The sequence below is a fragment of the Colias philodice genome, chromosome 13, assembly GCF_061535455.1.
Source record: "Colias philodice isolate Cphi_HAF_F1 chromosome 13, ilColPhil1 Martin Lab GWU primary, whole genome shotgun sequence".
Taxonomy (NCBI): Eukaryota; Metazoa; Arthropoda; class Insecta; order Lepidoptera; family Pieridae; genus Colias; species Colias philodice.
In genome coordinates this window covers 5,097,091-5,120,595 of record NC_143098.1, presented here as the reverse complement: position 1 = coordinate 5,120,595, position 23,505 = coordinate 5,097,091, and the positions used below count along the sequence as shown (strand labels likewise).

Genomic DNA, 23,505 nt, shown 5'->3' with positions numbered 1-23,505 from the left:
TGCGGGTGAAACCGCAGGGCATTGCTAGTAATATATAATATGGTTTATCATTTCATTGCAGTCGAGAAATTCAATACTTGAGAATCATTGAAATCTACACTAATATTATAAAGAGGAAAACTTTGTTTGTTTGTTTGATTGTAATGAATAGGCTCATAAACTACTGGACCGATTTTAAAAATTCTTTCACCATTCGATAGCTACATTATCCACGAGTAACATAGGCTAGGTTTTATCCCGGAAATCCCACGGCAACGGGAACTATGCGGGTTTTTCTTTGAAAACGCGGGCGAAGCCGCAGGCGGAAAGCTAGTAATTATATACAATGGGACGTTGGCTTCAGAGACACTGGACAAGTAATATGAAATGCGTAGGTAGTTAGGTTTGCCCATGAAACTGGTTCGTTCAACCGCTATGGTGTGCGTTCACCTTTTGCAAACGGAAGGTATATTTATAGAAATGCACCACAGACTATATGGTTAGGTTAGGCGATTTAAAATTGATTTGTTGATGGTTTAAAATTTAAATCACTTAAATGTAATTGCTGAAAATGTTAAAAATATAGTTAAGTATAAGAATAAAACACGATTGAAATGAACTTCTGAAATTATTGAACTGTCACCGAGATAAAACTAAAAGTTTGAATAATAAAGTCAAAATCAAGTCTCTGGAGTCAGTTACATCCAAACATACAGGTGAAGCGAATAAAAGCGTGTTAAAAAGTAATTGGAGCAGAGAACACTAGGACGATGAAGTAGTCTGTCTTGTTTAAATGAGTCGCTTTATACGTTCGTTTTTGTGTGTTATATCTCGTTTTATGTACTTGTAAGGTGTTTATAAATAAAACAGTAGATCTTAATGGTGTGAAGCGAAACCGCTTCAATTGTAGCTCTGGATTTATTCAAGGAAAGGAAAGGAAAGCTGTCAATTTACGGAAAATATTTCTTTTTTCGCACAACAAAATGTTTTATTTACTTTTGTGGACAGGTCAAAAACTAGTTCTTTTTTTTAATAAAACTGGAAAAAAATTGAGACGGATTTTAATGAACCAGATTTCAGACATTCTTCTTAACAAAATGTACGAAAATAATACAGTTTTACATACATTGTTTTTAACCATACACTCACAACAACAAACCTTTTCCGCCTTTTTAATCGACATAATTGGATTAATTACGTAAAATTATAAATAACACATAAGTACCTACTTTTACGTAAATTCGAAAAATTCTGGAATTTTTAATTATGACGTATTGTTTGTTTACTCAATAAATTGACTTTTTTTGTACATAATATATTGAAAAGATATGATAAAATTTAACTGTCTGCGTTCTCTGATGATGAATTTTACATAAAAGGGTATTTAAATTAATATACGTTCCACTTTAACAATATACAAATACGTAAGTAGGGATAAGACTATATCAATGAAGTAATTGTGGAACAATTTATGCCATTCGATGCTACAAGAGTACACAACGATGGCAATGGGATCTAGACTGGCTAGCATTGCCGTTGGCCATTCATCGGTCAAGTGTAGGTACCTGTTTAACCGCATAGGGCGAGCCCACAGTGAAGGTATTAGTTTGCGATTTAGTTGGAGAAACTTGTCTCCAACTATTATTAATATTAAATTTATAGATTTCTATAATATTTCTTTGCACAGTTAACAGAAAACAGCGTGGTATAAAGTTTATGACTTTAAATATTTAAATCAGGATAACTTTTAAAATCTTTAAAAGCTTTAAAATCTTGATAGCAAATGGGCCATCAATGAAATACTTCAACAACGCCTTCTTTCAAAGTAGAATTATTAGGTAAAATAGCAAAGTGCAAAATGCAGTATGTACGTAGCCTAAAGCCGGCCGCAAGCTGCCCGAGGCTATAAAGGTACTATCGTGAGAAAGTTCAAAGATCTTGTGAGAAGCGTTGTAGCTAATGAGGTGGCGAATCGAATTGAATATTGGTGTTGATTACGCTTATAATGCACCAACGGTATGGCCTTGATAAACACCATATTATTATGAAGGAAATGATATTGGCGTATAGCACGTATTAAGTATTTGCGATATGGAATTGTTGGCGATTTGATGAAACGCACAATGGTTGAGTGTACGGTAATTTAACTCTGTATCTGTTAATTTTATTGTTTTTGCAAGCTTTAGTTCAATTTTGACTGCGTTGTATTGGTGATAAGTTTAATGGGATTTTTAAGGGAATTGATTATAGTTTTAAACGTATGAAAACAACGTAGGAAATTAGTATTTATGAATGAATGGGAATTGTAGATTAATTAATTAATTCTAGCGAGGTTAATTTATGACCTACCTATGTATTTACCTACAAGCATATTTTTTTTCATAGGTAATATTTATTCTTTTTATGTTACTAACATTTTATAAGTCATTTAGTAGTCAATAGTTTTTATGAAACAAAAGAATAATAACGACATGTTAATTAAATATTCAAGTACATATCTTACATATAAAAATGAATCGTAAAATGTATGTATGATGTGTGTAAGCGCATAACTCGAGAACGGGTGGACCGATTTCGATAATTCTTTTTTTATTATATTCCTTGAAGTACGAGGATGGTTCTTATGTAGAGAAAACATAAATACTTATGTACCACAGGCGAAGCCGGGGCGGACCGCTAGTTAACAATAAAAAACGACTAAACACAGTCATGAGCGAAAGGTTCGCCAAAAATATCGTGTCAATGAACTTGTTTGATTAACTAATGTTCGTTTATTTGAAGTGTCTTTCCCATATTCATGAAATATTTACTCTTGAGTCCTGGTAAATAGATATTATGTTTTTGATATACGTATCAAGAGATTTATGATAATAATTACTAACATAAACAGTTTATATTAGATGTTATTATGAACTTTATGATTACAGTACAATATATGTAATATAGTACATAATAGATTAGAAATACATGTTATACATAATATCCAAACAAAACAAAAATACTAAAACACACATTAAACTCCATTGGGGTTTTCCGCTGATCCATAAAATCTATTTAAGGTATCGATGGAAAAAAGTTTGAACATAAATTTTAACGTATATTGTTGGTGTGTTGTTTTTTTATGTTGGCATGTTTTTTGTTGATGCAGTTTTTTTATGTTTATGTATAGTTTTTTGACTGTCTTTAAAATTTGTTACTTAATAGTTTTGCATTTATTTTATTTCTTCTGTTCGAAATTGTTTATTTGTCACTTTAAAAATAACCTTTTTTAAATTATTTTTCCATCGTTTGGAAAACAGTTGACCTTTTATACGTTTTTGTCAAATTAATATTTGAGGAATCAGGCAGATCTTTAACAATTTACTGATTATTAACAAAGATCTGCCTGCTTCCTAATAGACTACAGGCCCATGTTGAAAAAATTATGGGTCATTTGACCCACCACCTGACCTATCTAGAATGATATAAGAGCATAAAATAATAAGATTCAGCACTATGACGTCATTCGTAAGCTGTCCACCTGAGTGCAGGTGAGAATTCGAAAGTTCAGGTAGAGATTTTCTCCCCTTGTCTCCATGATTTTTGTACGGCGTTGCGGAATAATGGCTTAAAAGCAGTATAGAAATAGTATGACACAGATGCCGTACAAAAATGGTGGTCCACAAAGTCGGAATTTATTTTTATTTTTCGACAGTTGCCGGGGTGAATTTGGTCATTTGATTTTGTACGGCATCTGTGTCATACTATTTCTATACTACTTTTAATCAATTATTCCGCAACGCCGTACAAAAATCATGGAGACAAGGGGAGAAAATCTCTACCTGAACCTTCGAATTCTCATCTGCACTCAGGTGGACAGCTTACAAGTGACGTCATAGTGCTGAATCTTATTATTTTATGCTCTTATATCATTCTAGATAGGTCAGGTGGTGGGTCAAATGACCCATAATTTTTTCAACACGGGCCTGTAGTCTATAACTATTTAAATATAGAATATAGATTTAAGTGCAATCACCAATCACTGTAAATACCGCAAAAGTATGATGTACGATGCAAAACACGTGTTCATTTGTAGAAATACTATAAATAAGTAAACTCGTCTGGTCAATATACACAAACAGCGAATAAGTGCGGAGTGCGGACGCACTTCAGTTACACGAATACACTGAGCGACGCAAGTAAACAATACAAACAAGCTAGTTATTAATGCACTGTTCGCTTAATCGAATGACATCATATTACAATGACCCGGCCAATGATACGGGCCAATCTCGCTAATGCATTAAACTAACAGACGCCCGCGCCGCGCCAGCCCATCATTTTAATTTTAATGGGTACTGCGAACTTTTGTTTTGGCTTCTATGAATTTGTGACATTATAAAAAAGTTTGGTGTACACTATGCGGTAATTTTCTAAATTGGTTTAGTGCATGGTAAATGCTCTTTGGTAAGTAACGAATAAAAATAGGATTTTTTCAGAAAATTACAGGCGTTGTTATTGCGTAGACTAGACAACAAAAGTAGAGATAGGTGGAGTAGGTATAGTATTTCTTAAATGAGTCGATGTTCAAAGTTCCTTTTCAGCAGAACTGTATCGTAATTCCATTACGTTTAATCATAATATACACATAATATGCTGATAATTTTATCTTCTTTTAAATTATATGAAAATTTAAAATACATTTCCGTGACAAAAGCGTGTGATGTATAAATAAGCTTCAAAAGCATTTTACAAAATCACGTGACAATAAAATGTATTAAAACATTGGCTTTATCAAATAAAACGTAGTGCATTATTTTGCGTAACGTTTTATATGCGGTTTCGTATGCATTGTGCTTGGGAATTTAATAGTGTACCTATTTCAAATTTCATAACTTCTCGTAAATATGAATAACTATGTTGGGCACGTGCTATGTAATGTACGAAGTAAATGATTATATAAAAAAAGGTAGTAAAATAAAGTCTTATTTTCAAACATGTTGTACGGTTTCGCAGTTCAAATGTCAGTCGAAGGAATCCGCTGTGTTTATGTCAGAGGCATTTTACTCGGATATTATTCAAGATAAATAAATAATACTTTGAACGGCATGTAACTAGCTAAACGATATATAACTTTAACCTTTTGATTAGTCTTTAGATACTACAAAGATGATTCTCAATAACGTCTGATTATTGAAATATTTACTATTAAATCCCTCCATCATCTTCGTCATCATCATCAATCCTCTATACTATGATTTATCAATCTTCCACATTCAGATAACTATGTACCCATTTGATCGTAATAAAAATAGCTGTTAGTAAATAAAAATATCCCAACAAACCAAAAAAGTTGTTCACAATGCAAACCCATTCGATGGTTATCGTTTGCCTAGCGCGCTTGTAACAATAACATTCTTATCAACGAAACACATTTCGATTTTATGTAATCATTGCACTGATTTGATGTAAAACGAGCGAAAAATGAGTTTCCACGCTTGCATTACGTTTCACTATTAAAGTCCATACAGAACGATAGTTCTTGCAGCCATAAAAGCGATCGGATATCGATATGATTATACCTAGTACAGTTTTTTATTTGGTGCATTAGTGCAATCTAGGTTTTAGTTACGTGTTTATTTATTCTCTCGCAGCCGTGATGGAGTCACGCAATGCAATACTTTTTTAAATTTATTTTGTATGATGAGTAATGAGATATTTTTTTCGTTTTAAGTACCGGTTTGGACTATCACTATTCACTAGCCTAGTTTATAAGATGTATTTTATGTGTTATTTTAAATAAATATCTTATAAACATACCAAGATTCGTTCATTCTTATTGAGATTAAATAGTTTTAAGACCTTTTATAATCTGATGATTTATACGTCTTTACTCTTTACTCTTTATACTTGCAATCGCGATAATCTAATTGGACAAAATAATAAGGAACACTGTCTTGTGCGTAAATAGCTATTTAAATATACATTTATGTTTCCTGACTTATATTCTTTTGTTACAGGTATGTACGTGTGAATTAATCAGGCGTTTGTGCAGCAGTGTGAGCTAGACATTGGTATAATTGTTGAATCATCTTGTATATGGTTAGTGCATTTTGATGTTTCAATTAGTATAATAGGTTTAGATTTTATTAATGTAAATTATTTTGTCTTAAAAAGTTAAAACATAATGTTAATTTATTTAACGACTACACGTTACGATGTAATTTGATGTTCATTTTATTGAAGAAAGTTTTTAAAAAGACTAGAAGCAGCTGTGATAGCGAGAAATGTGACGGAAAACATTAATCATACATAGATGGATCTATTAAATGTGAGTAATGCCACAACAAAAACAAGTAGTGCTGTCTCACAGTAATAAAATTATAAAATACCAGCGTAGGTACATGTTCGTATTAATTGGGCGCATAAAGCAAAATAACCAATCTTCTATTAGATGATACGTGTAATATGCAAGACCAAATCTTAAAAATAAAATAAATATCAAACTAGATGATATGTTCAACGATTCTGTTCAATCAAAAACATAAAATATTAAAATTTACTCAATAAAAAAAAATCACCAAGTTAGCTCTAATTTTCACACTTTTACGTTTTCTACTTGACATGGTAATACTTATTATGATTTTTTTTTCATAAACAATTATATTAAAACATTTGCAAGATATTTGTCAGAGCATTTTGTGTAATTACTTTTAGTTTTGGTTTTATCTGCGATAAACCACTTTTGGCGCTCTTTTTTTCTCGAGATAAACGTTTGATTTTGTCACGATAAAAGTGGTTTATCGCAGATAAAACCAAAACTAAAAGTAATTACACAAAATGCTCTGACAAATATCTTGCAAATGTTTTAATATAATTGTTTATGAAAAAAAAAATGTTGTGTGGTTTTATGAAACCTCGGTAAAAGTGAAACTGTTCGAACGGTTCCGAACACTGCTTTGTGTAGCGCATGTCGCGTGTCGGTCGGCTGCAGAGTAGGTATACCTACTCGGCAGCCGCGATACACGCGACATGCGCTACACAGACCAAAAAGTTTGAGACGATGTAATAAAAGTTTCACTTTAAAAAATCATAATAAGTATTACCATGTCAAGTAGAAAACGTAAAAGTGTGAAAATTAGAGCTAACTTGGTGATTTTTTTTTATCGAGTAAATTTTAATATTTTATGTTTTTGATTAAACAGAATCGTTGAACATATCATCTAGTTTGATATATATTTTATTTTTTAGATTTGGTCTTGCATATTACACGTATCATCTAATAGAAGATTGGTTATTTTGCTTTATGCGCCCCCTTAATAAATTTTTATTTTATTAATGAATTATTTCCCGCATCGAACATTTTTACTTATTACAAGCAGTATGATTCATGGAATAAATTTCTTAAAACCTCGTAAATGGGTTTTAAATAAGTAGTCAGGTATGTACGCAAAAACATTGTACCTAAGGTGAGGTAATATAGTCATGTGTTTTTGTACACAAAACTACGTCATGTCGACCTTTCGAGGCAATAAAGTTTCTGCAGGTACATGTGTGTGTACCTACTGTATTTCTTATTTAAATCATACCTCCCGCCGCACCGGTGTCTTGTACCGGGTTTGATGTTGATACATGGCACGGTCGTTTCTTGTTTTTAACGGTCGGTTAGATTGCCGCTCGTCCACTTTATTGTTCCGTAAACCGCTGTTACATTACGTTTTTGTTTTCTATACGGCGCATAGTGGCGTACAACTTGTGATTCGGACAAGTTTATCTGTACTAGCTTTATGGGTGCATAAACTCTTGACGGTGTATGCGGTCTACGTTTTATTCGCGCTTTATGTTTTGTACTGCGGGCATGTAATTCTTAAAGCGGTTTATAGATATGCGTTTGTTTATGTGAGAATAAAATGTTTATTGTAACTTTGCGTGGCAATCGTCGTTTTATCCGAAAATATAAAGGGGATATTACACTAGTTTATTTATTTGCAGTTGAAATGCCGGGTAATGCATTATGGATGTCAACTGTGGATGTTGTGAACACAACTAGTGTCGTCAACCTGCAGAATTATGGCGGGTCGGCCGGTAATGACGACAAATTGCTTGAAATGCGCGTAATTAGAGATAATCACACAGTGATCATAAAATGATGTTAGTGCCATTACAAGGCTACCAGTGGTAGTCGTACGCAATCGAAATAGATTTATGCATTGAAATAATATACCGAGTAAAGAAAGTTTCGATAGCATATTGCAGTTTAAATTGAAATTAATACTCTATCGTCGTGACACCTTTTCTAGTTGTTCTCCAGTCTTGACATTATTTTATGCCTTCTGAGCAATACTATTTTGGAAATTATTGCTCTACATATAATAAGCAAATCGCTTTACCGTGAAATATTAAACCGTTTTTCTAAGTTCAAAACGTTACGTAACGTGTAACCTAATCGTTATGTTCATTTATTAACATGGTCTACATTCAATAACAGTTCTATGAATGCATATATATAAAAATCATCAACTACACTAATATAAGTATTCACACCGCCACCCATAAATATCAATAAACGGGGCGATAAATTAAAATGTTCTCACGTCTCGCGCAAGGCCATAACTCTGTCGACGTGACCGTTGTGTTCGCAGCACTCCTGTTTAGGGACCAATTAACGACATTATAGGTCGTCCTGGCACCACTGAAATATTGACCCCGAAACATCATTAGTTATCCGCCCTATCTACATGCTTTAAATGTAGACAAGGATAACGATCTGCGGGGCGGTCGTCACGATATTAATGACCCGATTTATGGGTAGTTAGATAAGAAATTAACCCATTTGTCTCAGTTAGATCACAGACTTTGACAATACGTTGAAGATATACATATAAAGCGCCTATGTTATAGCAATCGTACTGAATGTTGTTTAAACCGTAATGCTCCATGTGTTACTTGTATTACAATTCTTTAAATATGAATTGTAATACCTAAGTATAGCTTTTGATAAACGATAACTGTAAACTGTATCGCATTGTAATAATAATTGTACACATTTTGTTGGGTTGCGATCTGCTCTTGAAATTACCTAATGTAACGCTTATAGGCCCAACAAGATCATGATCTGTGATGTGTATTCAATTTAAATAAATAAATAAATAAAACTTGTCATAATTGGATGCGAACCGCAATACGGACTGTTTATCCAGATTATGAACTGTATACCAAATTTTGGCTAACGAATATACTAAACAAATACATAATATCAGTACGAAGTAACGCTTTTAGATTATTACTTCCTCTAAGATAAATAATATATCTACGTATCGAACTCCAATCAAATTCCGCAGAGAGAAATCCTGAGATAATAACGAAACACCGCATCACACATTTATATAGAAATTCACAAATTTATACGAGTTTGTGATACTAGTTCCACTAGACGTAGATAAAGGAGAAGTTTAAATTGTGCGCATAAACTCAAATAGTGAAAGACTATAAATATCATATTCTTAACATAGTAGTGAAAATATATTATTCGAGCACCTCGATATTATAATTAATGCAGTGACCTCGAAAAGGTCCTACAAAAACAGTTGTATCTCGCATGCTCTGATTCGAAGTAAGTTTAACTTTTATAAGGTTGTCCTCGTTTATTTTTCCACGTTAAAAGTTAATAACTGTTTCTGTTTGCGGTTACTATAAATTACATTTGTATTAAAAAGTTATGAATGGTAATTTCTATCTTATTAGAAGTGGGCAGTGAATTTATGCACATCTTATAAGAATTTTAGAATATTTTTATTATTTATTCTAGGTCAAAGTGCCTCTTACGAATAATAATTTGCGCCACGAACTATATGATGTTGTTTACAGTTATTTTCTAAACAAATTGGAAAGTTGTTTCGACAACAAGTAAGAATTTTGATTATGTGAATTATTATTGTGAATCAGATCTGGCCGAATTAATTGGTTTGCTAAAACACATTACAACTTCCTTAATAGCCTTTATTACTATCATTATCTAATTTTATATTTTGAAGAAGCGCTTTATGTAATTTTCTAAACTGTCCATAACATCGAGATTTCAACTGATTTGGTACAGTCAATTTGAAAAGATGATTTCGTACAAATAGGAGAAGCGTAGGCAGTTTTTTTAATTTAGTGATTATTCGCCCTTCTGTAAGATGTCTAGATAGTATATTATTTATTGTTATGTCTTACCTCAATACATCACCTCCATTGTTCTCGATTGTTATCAAAAGTGTTTGGTTACAATGAGTCACCGTCGTTCATTGTAGTAACGCAGCTGTCATTCACAATGATGATGCGATATTAAGAAGTTATTTAATTGAATTTCCTCATACAATCGGCTTAATATGTTGTAATGGTGTTAAGATGCGTATGACGTGTTGTAAAGTTGTTGTGTGTGATGTTATTCCTCTTTGAGATTTATTTCGATTTATATTTGGGCTTTTGTTTCATCTCGCTCTTGAAAAAACTACCTATAACCTAGGTATACTTCTTCGTTTCCGGCAGTGATAGATATGTTGTGGTTATGAGAATGAAGAAGAACTAAGCAAGAAAATAAAAGCATTCAGATTTTGTTTTTTACAATGATATCATTTGAATTATCAAAATAGAACAGAAAACAATTCCTTTACAAACTAACATTTCTTCGGGCGTCGTTATCGTTAAAAAAATAATGTTGAACATGTGTGTATTGTTATAGCAAATATCTGCCAAGCACATCCAACGAGTACAAACATATCCAATCATAGATAATAGATTATGAATGAATCCATTTGTGGCCTCATTTCTTAAGCTCAAATTCAGTTCAGCTGTCTCGGGCTCATAAATAGTAGTCATTGTGCGCTCTATCGACGACTACAATTGATAAATGGATACCAAATGCTCTCGCTTCCCTCCTACGGCCTGATTGTGCGTCGGATTGCCTCTCTTTGTTCAAATCAAGTGTCAATTCACTGGTAACAATGTTTACTCCTGTATCTTCACTTTTGTTTCGCTCTAACGATCTTTTTGCGTTTCGTAATCCTTTCATTTTTTCGTCGTATTTTTGTTATGTTTGTATAATTAAATGATTAAATTGAAAGGGATTTGTAGACTAATTTTTGATATCAATTGATTTAAATGTACTGAATGATCCATGACATAATTTGTTATCTTAATTATGTCATGTTTCGCAATCATTGCAACGAGTGATGTTCTTGATTATGAATAATTGTATTATATTGATATCCATACTAATATTATAAATGCGAAAGTAACTCTGTCTGTCTGTCTGTTACTCAATCACGCCTAAACTACTGAACCAATGTGCATGAAATTTTGTATGGAGATATTTTGATACCCGAGAAAGGGGATATTTTGATACTACGGGCGAAGCCGGGGCGGACCACTAGTCATATTATAAAGTACAGTGCAGTTCAAAACCATATGGTTTCAAGTGTGGATATTAAAATGCTAGATACGTTTATCATACACAAATATCCAGTTGATTACTATTCTAGTCACTTTTTCAATATCTAGTTGACCGTGTTATATTACTATAATTGGAGAGTTCCGTAGTTCCGTAGTTCCGTATTCCGTTCGTTTAAATGTTAAAAATTCCCTACGTTTGTAACTATCATATTATTATATTCTATTATAGTGTATTGACCGCAGCGTGTAATGGCATAGGTGAGCGTTGGAGCCGCAAAAAGTGACCTTGATTAATGAGAATCCTCGTGAAGGTTCAAGTCTGTCATGGTTTCCATTCTCAGAACGACGGCGGAATGTAGCAAATTGCCATACGTATGTGCGGCTTTGAACAAAAACGCACACCGTTACTGAATGTAGATGCTCGGACCGTTAGACCGCTTGACCATTCATATGGTATTGTTTTGAGTACAGTCTGGTTTGGTTCAACCTCTGTGTAACTGTTCATATTCCGGTATGGATATTTTTGTCTCGGTTTTGTTCTTGTGGTAGACTAAATGATGAGCGTTATAGCGCTTAGTGTAGATTTGTTTACATAGCTTAGTGATCATTGAAGTTATATTTACAATTCATTAACTAATTCTTGCTATTTAAATTATTAAGGTTATGATTAGTATGTATTACTAATGGACTGTCTTGAATTTATTTAAGATATCGTTTTTTTGTGCATAAGGAATAATATTATGTTAATACGCATTAGCATTAATTATGCATGCTTTTATCATAGAAATGTTTACTTGATACGATAAACCAGTCCGTACCACTTTAGAGGCGAATAAAATTATAGAAAAATATTAATTTCATATGCGAAAGGTTTCCTACCTAACAATGATATTATAAATATGCGAGGGAGAGGATTCTCTAGGGGCTTCATCCTAAACTAATAATATAATTTGTTCAAATTTTGTTCAGTGATATGTTACTTAGTTTATGTTTCTGAAATGGATATGTAAATTGTTGGTTAATTAACAATTTTAAATTCATGATTTATTTGTATAAAGAATTCTCAAAATATCACATTATAATTACGAAGGTTGGTAGATGATAATTTGCGAAATATTCTACTTATTTACTTTTTACATTCCTTATCATATTACAGGAAGGAAAATAATTTTTCGTTCAAGTTAGAGGCTTGAAAGTGGAAATTGAATATTGTAATTGAAAATTCAAGATAACATTAAATGAATATTGAACATAATACCGAAATGTTACATATTATAAGCAATGGTATAACATTAATTATTTCATTTTTATAATATTGATAAATATTTATATTATGTAACATTAAAATTCATTAGTGTCCGATTAAAATTCAACGGAATTTAATTAAATTTGGTCAATTTATTAATATAAGTGACTAAGACATTTAATACTGCAGCAAATTAATACTTTTTATACCTTCTTTTACCAATTGTTATGTAATTAATCGCTTATCTAACGAGTAATAATAAACTTCACGCCTAAGGCTCTAGCAAGGTCGATGGCATTGACCATGGTCGCTTTGGACTAGTTTACAATTACGATGTCTGCTTATAATCGAGCTATAGAAATGTATTGAAATTACATTACATGATAAATATAGTTGAAGACTACAAGTTTTTATGCAGCCGTAAATTTTTAACATCAAAATGTGTATGATAAACAACGTAAAACCCGTTTAATTTTGTACATGTTATTTTTTGTCTGTGAATATAATTTCATGTTTATAAAATGGTCCAAAGTGGTATGTACCGGTTTCTAAGAGAAAATGAATATTTAAAAACAGTTGTTATGTCTCCAATAGGATCACAAGAGACACTATAATATTTATACACTATACAGGGTGTCCCAGCGACGGTATACTATAGGAGGTTATAGTTTTGCATACGCTGAGTACGTAAAAAATACTTATAAAATTCCAGACGAATTTTTTTGACAAATAGATGAATTATTAAAACTCTATATGTACACCCCTAACAAGCACCCCGCACAACTTTGCCACCCGCACGTGAGCTATCGTTTAAGAATATGTTTTCATAGACAAAATGCTCATATTAGCGAAGCGGTATATGCCGATATGATATGCTAGAGATGATAACATGGATTTTAAGGAAAAATTAAGCAAAAAATTTTTGGCGTAATTTTGTTGTTTTAGTATTTTTTAAGTGATCAGTGTATACAAAAGTATAGGTACCTTCGGGCTTAGTATACCAATAGTGGGACACCCTGTATATTGCGACGAGAAAGTTTCCTAAAATCGAACAACATTCTAAACACAATTAGCATAATTTATGTCTACGGGTCAAGTGAATCTCGTATGTCACAATATTATAATATCTAGAAGTGTTTCAACAGTATTGTACTATGTCAATCCAGTGACCGGACTCGGCGGTTGCCTTAATGGGGTTCGCTTTTACTCAATGGAAAGTGATAAAACGTTTATAACTAATAATCGAGTTGAATTTCACTTTTGATTTAAATTTAACAAGGCAGTTGCAATGTATAATAAGGTCTAAACTCTAAGCTTAAAATTTATATTTTGTAAGCTCCGCTAAGACGTAGATTGTTTTCGGAGGATGTTTTACCATTTATTATGAGTAATATAAGTATTTCATAATTTAAAAGTCACGGGCATTATACATGTTTATATAGGTATTTATATTGTGTTATGGTGTTCAACGTTAATCGAAATTGGGACTGTACATGCCATTTTATGATAGGAAGAGTATGGAGAATTCGGCTTCTGACCCGTAATTTACTTTTGCAATGTTAAATTATTTAAACGTACATCTACACATAATAACAGTACTTTGATTACATACTTTGAATTTCTGCTTTTACATTTTTGGTCGAAAAAAATATACTTGCCGTAGATAATATTAAAATGCAATAAATGAAATGATGAAGCTTAAATATAACCTGCTGTCAGACATAAAATATATATCACGGTCATCCAATAATCTATGTCAATGCCCAAGCAATGCCCACAAAAAAATCACACATTCTCGAAGAATCTCTACAAATATCGGATCGGCGACACGTGGCATCGCCGCATATTAGGAAACCTGTTAAAACGTACCGTTACCGGAGGTCGTTTGATTAGTAATCTCGCCTTTATTGGATAACGCACGGTCAATGACTCGCCGCCTGGATTCGGCTCTGAGCACTCGTTCAGCTGATTGATAAGTGATGCCTACGGATGCTGCGATGCGTTGGAATGGAATTGAAAGGGTCTAATATACATGTCTGTGGTCTAGATTCTTGAAGTACTGAAGTGTTGCGGAGGCTTGTGGAGCTTTGAGGTAGGAGTGTAGATCGAACAAGCGCAGTCATTAATTGATGCGTGTTTACTGTTTACATTAATCTCGTCGTAAGAACTGGGCTCGCCTAGTATAGATACTTTTATAAATTATAAAGTAAGTAATACATGGCTCAGTCATTAATGCCTTGTAGAATGTATTTCTACACATATCAAATAACAGCAAAAAAAATTACATACAACTAATATAATTTACAAAAAATACAACAAAAATGACTAGCGTAAAAGTTCCGCAAACGTAAATTAAACCTGAAAATGCTCATTTAAAATATTAAAAATAATTGCGTAAAAATTGCTTGGCATTAACTACATGCGTACAAGTGCTAACAATCAAACTCATTATGTATACGATTTATTAAAATAACATTTAAACGCTCATAAATAGTGTATTTTAATTAAAAGTCGACTTTATTACGTAAATCGCGTACGATGACTTGCAATTTTAAAAAGCGATGGCTTTTCGTAGATATTTATTGTCATGAACAGATTTATTTCTGCAATCATCTCCAATTGAGTAATCGAATAGCGAACTGGCGGGATGTTCTCATTGCGGTCGAGTTATGATGGATACATTGTGCGCATTCGATCTTTTGTTTGGGAAATTATTGTAGATATTGCATAAATGCCTGCTATTGTTGTAAGTGCTAATGCTAAGCCGTTCTCGCTTCTGTGAATGCGCGCGGGTTCGCCATTTTTGTAATGTAATCCGATTAAAGTATTTGTGCAAGAGTCGGTCTTGTTTCCTCGGCTGACGTTCTAGCTGTGTTCGGGAAATGAATTGTTCCTTTTTCGTTTGTTAGTCTTTTTGAGGTATGCTTGAAAATTTTATTGCTATAAAATAAAATTTTACCTCCAGTTAAAATAACATATTAGCAATTAGATTATACATTCTAGATACCATTAATATATTAATTGATAAATTAAATCATTTTTATCTTATAACAGTTAATTGATTCTGATTAAGATATATTATGAGAAATTTTATTTTTTGTAATGGAAACTATGTCAAGCCTTCATTATCACAAATAACGTTGAAATGTTTCGATAAAGTTCTTAGATTATTTGATAAGATAATCTTTCACACACTTGTCAATAATAGCACTAATATAAATTAACAACGTACTATTTTACGAACATACTATTTTACGTTACATACTATTTTACAAAAAATACCTAAAAATGGACTAAATGTGGTAAACCTAGAAAGTCTGCGGCGAAGATTTTCTCTTATTTATTTTTTCTTAATTAACAAATCACCCACAAATGAAAATTATTAAGCATTTCCCTAGTATTGTTGTATTATTCAAAAATTACGCAATATAACTTATAATTTTGATTTAATATTGGTGTCTTAATAGGTGCTATAGGATCACTAAAGTTTAATAATAAATACCTATATACATTTCCCTTGTTTAATTTCATTATAGGAAGTAAGCTATTGAAGTGTCTCCTCAGCGAATCCGATTTAATAGAAGCCATTTAAATAAGAGAGTACAATGGCACGATTTTATTAAATCGGTCAATCCGTTTTTGCTCTACTGCGCGCGTGGGATAATAAAAAGCGGTGTTTAAAGTTGAGATAATATGATATTTTCATAACGATAAAAGTTTGCCAAACTTGCTTTGTCTAAGAAGGTATGTGAATGAAGCCAAAGTTGGTTTGTAACTTTAACAGTTCTCTACGGTATAGCAGATATCGTGTCTTCGTAACTGCAATCTGCATGAATGCCAAATAAAAGTTTATTTCTTTAATTTTTAGATGTAGTTATAGTCTTGTTTTAATACTTAAATATTTAATTGAATTAAATGCATTTAAATATTTTACATTTCGTAACGATTATCTTTTTAAATGCCTTTAAAAATGTCATAAGTTTTATATTTAAAAAATACAAATATCTACCTACATAATATTCACAAATACGTATTGTTCAGATATTGAAATAAATTAACAACAAAAAAACCTAACAATTAACACAGTTGATAACGTCCCTGGGAAAATCGTTCATTAAAACCGCACATAAGAACCGACACAATCGAATTAAGAAATAGGAAGAGCGTTTGAAAGTGAATAATGATTTGGTACAAATTATACGTCAAAGCTCTCATCGGTCGCTCGTCTATGACATTAAGGCTTGGCGCGACTTGGCCGAGTCATCGTGCAGCGAAAGTCGGTGCTTTCGCCTCAACTGTGACCTTTCGTGTCCTCTACAATTCACTGATGATACCCCGATACGTTATTGGTCCGCCATTCCGATTTGAAAAGGTACGGCTTGGCTTCTTTCGTGAGTTATTAATTTTTTGATGCGCTGTCGTCGCTTGAAATGGCGTTATTAACTTGTGCTGTATGGGATTGTTAATGGGTTTAAACGTCTATTGTATCTTTTTTAATTTTTAGTATGTTTGCTGTTAAAAATCCAATAGAAAACGATAATAAACTTGTAGTCAAGTTCGAGGAAAAACCTTTCAAAATCATGCCATCTCACTTGATAAAAAACGCCTACATTCAGATTTCTACGCAACGATACTTTCGCATTCATTACACGCGCGCAATTCGGAATGTTATTTGCAATTTATTTGTTATAAAACGAAATGGGCTTACTAGACAGTCAGTGTATCGACTTGGCACACTTGACCCACATCCGCGCGTGTCGTGACTCGCTGACCCGTAAGGAACGCATTTGTTACAATTTCTTTCATGAAAACGAACAGGAGTGTAACCTTATTAATGATTAAATAACCACTTGTGACACTTCGTTAGCGTGTACGAATCACGTTGTATAGAATTATAAAAGTGGAAATGGCAACTTTATATGCAGTGTGTTTTTTTTTCGTAGATTGCTTTTGTAGGTGAAATATATTTTCTGAGTGTACAAGGAATTATGATGATATAATTATGTCCACTAACGATTTCATAATTTCATCGACAAATAATATTTATATTATAGTTGTATATACTGATAAAATTGTATTGATAATATGTATAATGTAACTATGTTACTAGAGCTTCTACGTTTTTCGATATCACGGTCAATATTAGAGAAATTAATCTTTCTATATAACACAAGCGTTTCCACGTATTTGACGTACGAGCACAATTAATTTTGTTCCATCTGTATCGCGCGAAATAGCTAAGTACGTTTCGTTGCTGTCATTGACAGATGTTAACTCTTCTGTACATTTTTCAATTTAACACTCGGAGTGGGATACGTACGTAACTACGTAGGTAACTAACAAGCAATATACGCAGTGCGTCTACGTAATGTAGACGATGTTTTTTTCCGCCTTAGCAATAAATCCCATGGCGCGTGTGATCACGTATTTCGCGAGAACATGATGCTCGTCTAACGAATTATGTAAGGATGCGACGATTGTTTTATTTCCTCCTTGGTTATTGAAAGACATGTTTTCTATTGTGCAGATTATGGTGCGGTTTACTCATTTGTTTTTTAGGAAGAGATTGAAGTACTGCAAAACTTTTCCCTGATTTGATGATTGCGAGAAATGTATGATTGTTTGTTCAATATTATGCAATTGATTTATTAAGATTATGTAGGTAGTATTGGAAATTATAATATATTAAATATACTAGTACGGTTTAATTAACGAGGTCATTGTAGATCCAGATTGAATATGAATGGAGCTGGTGTGAGAAAATTACAAGTTACTTTGAACAATGATAAAGAATTCTCAATACTAAATCCACACCGTCAAAATGTGCACGGTTACAGAAAATTAAATGTAAACTCATTTTATCGTTATTATTCCAATCAAAATTATCGTAATGAAATGACTTTATACCTCGACGTTGGAAATTAATTATCTAAAGCGGATGTGTATGTTATTTTTATCACCCATGTAACTAGTTTTAATAATTATTACATGTACCTATACCATCCGCCCTTTTATAAACTATTTAGTGGCATGCATTTTATAAAACTTTTTGCTCTTCTGCATTCGCAGGATCCTGTATACTTTAAACTTTAAAGGTTAAGAAATAAAAAGGAGGAGGCAGGATGTATTATTTTTTCGATTAAATATTCTGAGTACCTACGTTTTATACCGTAGATGATCTCTAACATATTGAAAAAGGTACCTAATTATCTGCCTATATGCTACATGTCGGAATGTTTTATATTGATAATTGTTATCTACTTGCTTCAAAGCAAGATTTATTTAGTTTTAGATTAGATAACGTTTTGGGAAATGTACACTAATAATTATTTATGTTTTTTTTTTGTAAATATAAACTTTATAATATATATATAATATATATTATAAAGTACTTCTTCTTCGTACTTCGTACTTCTACGTATTTCTTCTTTTACAGACACGCTCGTCACCCTGATTTCTAGAACCACCGAGAGCTTATCGATTCACAGCTTCAAAGGTACATAGAGTAATTATTTAGCTACTATTATGTTTCCGGAGATTAAAACAAATTGCGCTCGATTCGCCAACACCGACACTAGCTTGCAGGATACAACTCAATGATTTGTGTCATTGGTTACTTTGTAAGCTTTTTATGTACCATATAAAATGTCGTGAATGTGCACTGAGTCAGTTTGATAAATCGTGATCATATATACCTTCTATACTACTACAGTTGGTACGAATGTGTTATTTTTTCCTAGAAGTTTATAGTGTTCCAGGTTCCTAGATGAACAAAGATCGATTCATATTTCATTTCACAATTATTCAGTGAAACTCCTTTCCCAAAATTTTATTGAAAAATTGCCGAAGTACCTACTGACTTAATAAATAATAATATGCAATTCAAAATATATATCAGGTATTTAAATAAGTAGGTATACTTTGCAATCAGTGTCTTTCCTGTTCACATTTCTATTGTAAATATTATTTGTGTGTCAAATTAGTCAACTGGCAGACTCGCTGTTTGCATTATTAGATAACATGATAACAGTAAATATTAATATCTCTCTAACATTGAATTGTTTTTACATTATGAGTGCGACGAATAATAAATCGAGCATTTCGGATGCCAATATTTTGGAAACTACACTAGTAGGTAATAAGGGCCACCACTTCCTTAATTATTTAAGGAACAAAAATACCCAATAAATGCGTTGCTTTTATTATACATATATTCTACTTTATATCTCTTATTCTATTAGCATATAAGTAATACAAGAAGAAGTGTAAATACTAAATAGGTAATAAATACCCTTCAAGGGAATATATCATATTATCTATGAGACTCGCAACTTGTTTAATTAATTGCAATAACATTTAATTAAAACTAGCAACAACCTTAGCAAATTGTTAATTCGCCTCTTCAGCTTAGAAATACAAAATTTAATTAGTGAGCAAAATGAACACAAAACACACTCGTTATAAAGTCAATAAGTAAAAGCAAAGGTTAAAATGGAGTTAGAATAAGATTTACTGAAACGAAATGAAAATAAAATTTAATTAAGTGAGAAAACATGTGCGCGTGTGGGGCGAGGGAAGTCGCGATTTATTATTCGCTATATATTATGTATATTAATTAAATTTTGTGCTTTATTCATGCTGGGATTAAAAAAATATTTCAACCCTTTTAAGGTATTCCATTTGGCATTGTTAATTAATATAACATTGTTTTATGCCACAGTGTATTTCGATGAAGAATTAATAAAAGCCGGTCAAGTGCGCGTCGGACCACGCATGAAGAAGGGTTCCGTAGCCATTTTTTGACACCGCGCTGTTTTACATTTCTTGCATCATCAAAACTTTAGATATTGTCGCCGACAGAACGATCTTATATAAGGGTTCCTTGTCGGACTACGGATCCCTAAAAACAATGTATTTTAATATAGTTGTAACAGTAATCCCAAAGAAATTAATTATGAATAAATGAAATAACAATTGCATGGTTTCACACGAAAGCGACAACTTTTTGCATAATTTGCAATTCGTTTTGAGATTTTTAACTGTGACCCAGTCAAAGTTGATCGCGTGGATGACTTTTTATATGCTTATTGATATTTAAACTTAGCAAGTTTATATTACAATACCTACAGATAAAAGGATCGTAATATCGTATCATAAATAACAGGTAAAATATTTTGAAATAAATATGCTAAGGAACCTACTTGAAATGATTTGCAAGAATAATACAATTTTCTATAATAATGGAGGCCGTAAAATCGTGCAGAGTACAATAGAAAATTACGAGTCATGTTCTTTTGCTATCCTAATTTATATTAGAATTCTAGCATGTTTTGAAAACTATCTTTGTTGGATCTAGTCTGGCTTAATTTAATGAGCGGGTGAAAGGTCTTACACAATCGGTTATACAATTCGGTGCATATGAGCCGTTAAAGATGAGCACATACGTATATATTTACACGTTTAAGCCACTTTCTAATATGGCGCCCGTATAACACCCTTACCTTTCTTCTTATCATTTTTGTTTATTGCAATAGTTTCACTATTTAACGCTTGTATAAATATAGTAAACAATTAACATTTTCAAATTTAATAACGACTTACTTACTAGAAAAACTTTGAATAATTGTGCCTTTTTCGTTACGTAAACTATTTAATTGCGAATAGTTTAGTTTCTGTACATTTTACCTTTGTGTTATTCATCCGTGGTATAATCCAACGGGCTCGTAGAAAATGTGGCGGTTTTAAAAACGTTTAGGCGGCACTTAACCCGAATACAAGCGCTGCATCTGTTATAAACAGCGCAGTAAGTCAGCCTTAAATAACATTAAAAATAGAATTAAATTTATATTTCATAAAGCTCTCGGGCTGGCTTATTATTCATATACAAAGAATGCCATCATTGACCCGGACGTGAAGGCACAGAAGGTCGGCGGTTGCATCGTGCTTCTTCGTGACGTAACAACTAACAACCTTTGAATAGGATTTGTTTGAGTAAACGTCTAAATGGAATAAAAGCTATCGTGGCTTCGAAATACTGCGTGACCATTGTTTGCTTATTTTGTTTGAGAATCTTATCTAATTTTATGTAGCCATGATAAAATTGTTAAAATACATTTCTATTTTAACGCATGTGTTCTAGATTTTAATTGCAACTTGTTTGAATATATATTAATTTATGACATGTGACTGATCTGATATGCAGCATGGTTATTTTTTTATTAGCAGAACGCTAATGGTTTTGGTAATAAGATATGCTAATAATGGTTAGCTGGTCTTTATTTTTTGTTGTAGTTTTTATTTAAAAAATAAAAAAAAAAAACGTTGCACTTTTCACCTGTATTGTCGGCTATTTTCAATGAAATGCGAAACATAATAAATTCTGGGGGACAGTTCAGTTACTTTCTAAAATGTTACAATTGAAAGTGCGTAAAGCGACGCATTCGTATCCTTGAAAGTTGAGAACTGCAGTTAGTTCGAATATGGAGAAGTGTAACAAGACAAGGCATTTACATTTGGACAGTTATTGGACTGAAAGAGACAGTGAAATAATAACTGTTTCGTTTAATTTTATATGCAGTAACTCGATTGACAAAAAATACATTCGATTTTCCTCCTCCTTTTTCTGAAGTCGGTTAGAAATTCAAAAAGTACAATGTTCATCCTTCATTTTGGAAAGCTTCTTCTTAAACATTATATATTTAAAAGGAATGCTGCCCCTTCTGTGTCACCATACTTAGGTAAGTCGGTAGGAGCCTTTAGTTGCGCAAAACAACAGTAAGAAATATTTATATGAAGTCATGCATGAATATTCAGCACGTAATTGCATCCGCGTGCATCTCATAAGAATTTCTTGCATCAAGTAGTAAAAATAAAACCCTTTATAACGCCGTTTAAGATAATCTTTGCAGTTATTATAATTGGTTTAACGACTAATTTTTTGCTTTGAGGTGTGGAGGGAATTTCCCGGCAAGCTTCAGAAGATTATAAAATCTATATCAATAATGTGTTTGAAACTGTAACTTTTTAATTCATTGTTACTAAAATAGTTTTGATTCAACGAAATTTTTGAATCAAAGTCAGGTAGGTATGTAATTATAATATTTTTTGCTTGAGTGGATGTGAATCTTGTTAGGTGTTATTACGGATGGCGATTTATACCTAAATATCTGGATATAATTAGATATCATTAATATTCACAACTCGTAGATCAATACCGTCCGAAACATGTCAAATATGCTCTTGAAATAATATGAATAAAATATGTATCACTTTCGATTTCCACGATAACCTTTAATTCTATTAAATATTCACGTCGTATCAATATTCATGGTTTTCAAATCGTCAATTCAAACGGGCCTAATGTATTCCATCGGCGTTAATAAATAAAAACTCCAAATGTCAAATCGTGACCCCTTACATAATCCAAGATCCATCTCAAGACCTCTCTCATCTCCGGTATATTTATGAAAACAAAAATTATACGACATTTTGTATCGCTTTCAAGGTAGTCATACATTAGCATAATATGAGCTACACGTTCCAGGGATTACGCGGCCAAAATAAATGATGTCAAACAGTCTGAGTAGATCTTATAAGGCAAAACTTGAAATTATCCAGTCATTTGTGGAACTCGAAATATTTATGTTGGTATATGGCTATAATAATAATATGAACTTACCTGTGAAATCGAGAGTGAAGATGGTTTTTTTAATTATGTTGCGTAAAAATGCTTCTGTATAATGTAATATATTGTAAATTGTAATCTAAACAGAATTTGATTCATCAGTAAAGAAAAGTAACATGCTACTGATGAATAAAATTGTTCGAAATCTGGTTGTGATGGGAATTTGATAGGTTCCACCCATGTT

At 32.3% G+C, this 23,505-nt stretch overlaps 1 protein-coding gene across 3 annotated transcripts in view; it reads left to right on the top strand.

The window, feature by feature from the left end:
- Pgant9 (polypeptide N-acetylgalactosaminyltransferase 9) overlaps positions 1 to 23,505 on the top strand; it is a 110,576-nt gene that overhangs the window by 11,391 nt on the left and 75,680 nt on the right. For all 3 annotated transcript variants that reach the window (XM_089702388.1, XM_089702387.1, XM_089702389.1), the window contains exon 2: positions 19,074 to 19,133. The gene's annotated coding sequence lies outside the window, so the exon portion shown is untranslated. The remainder of the gene's footprint in view (positions 1 to 19,073; positions 19,134 to 23,505) is intronic.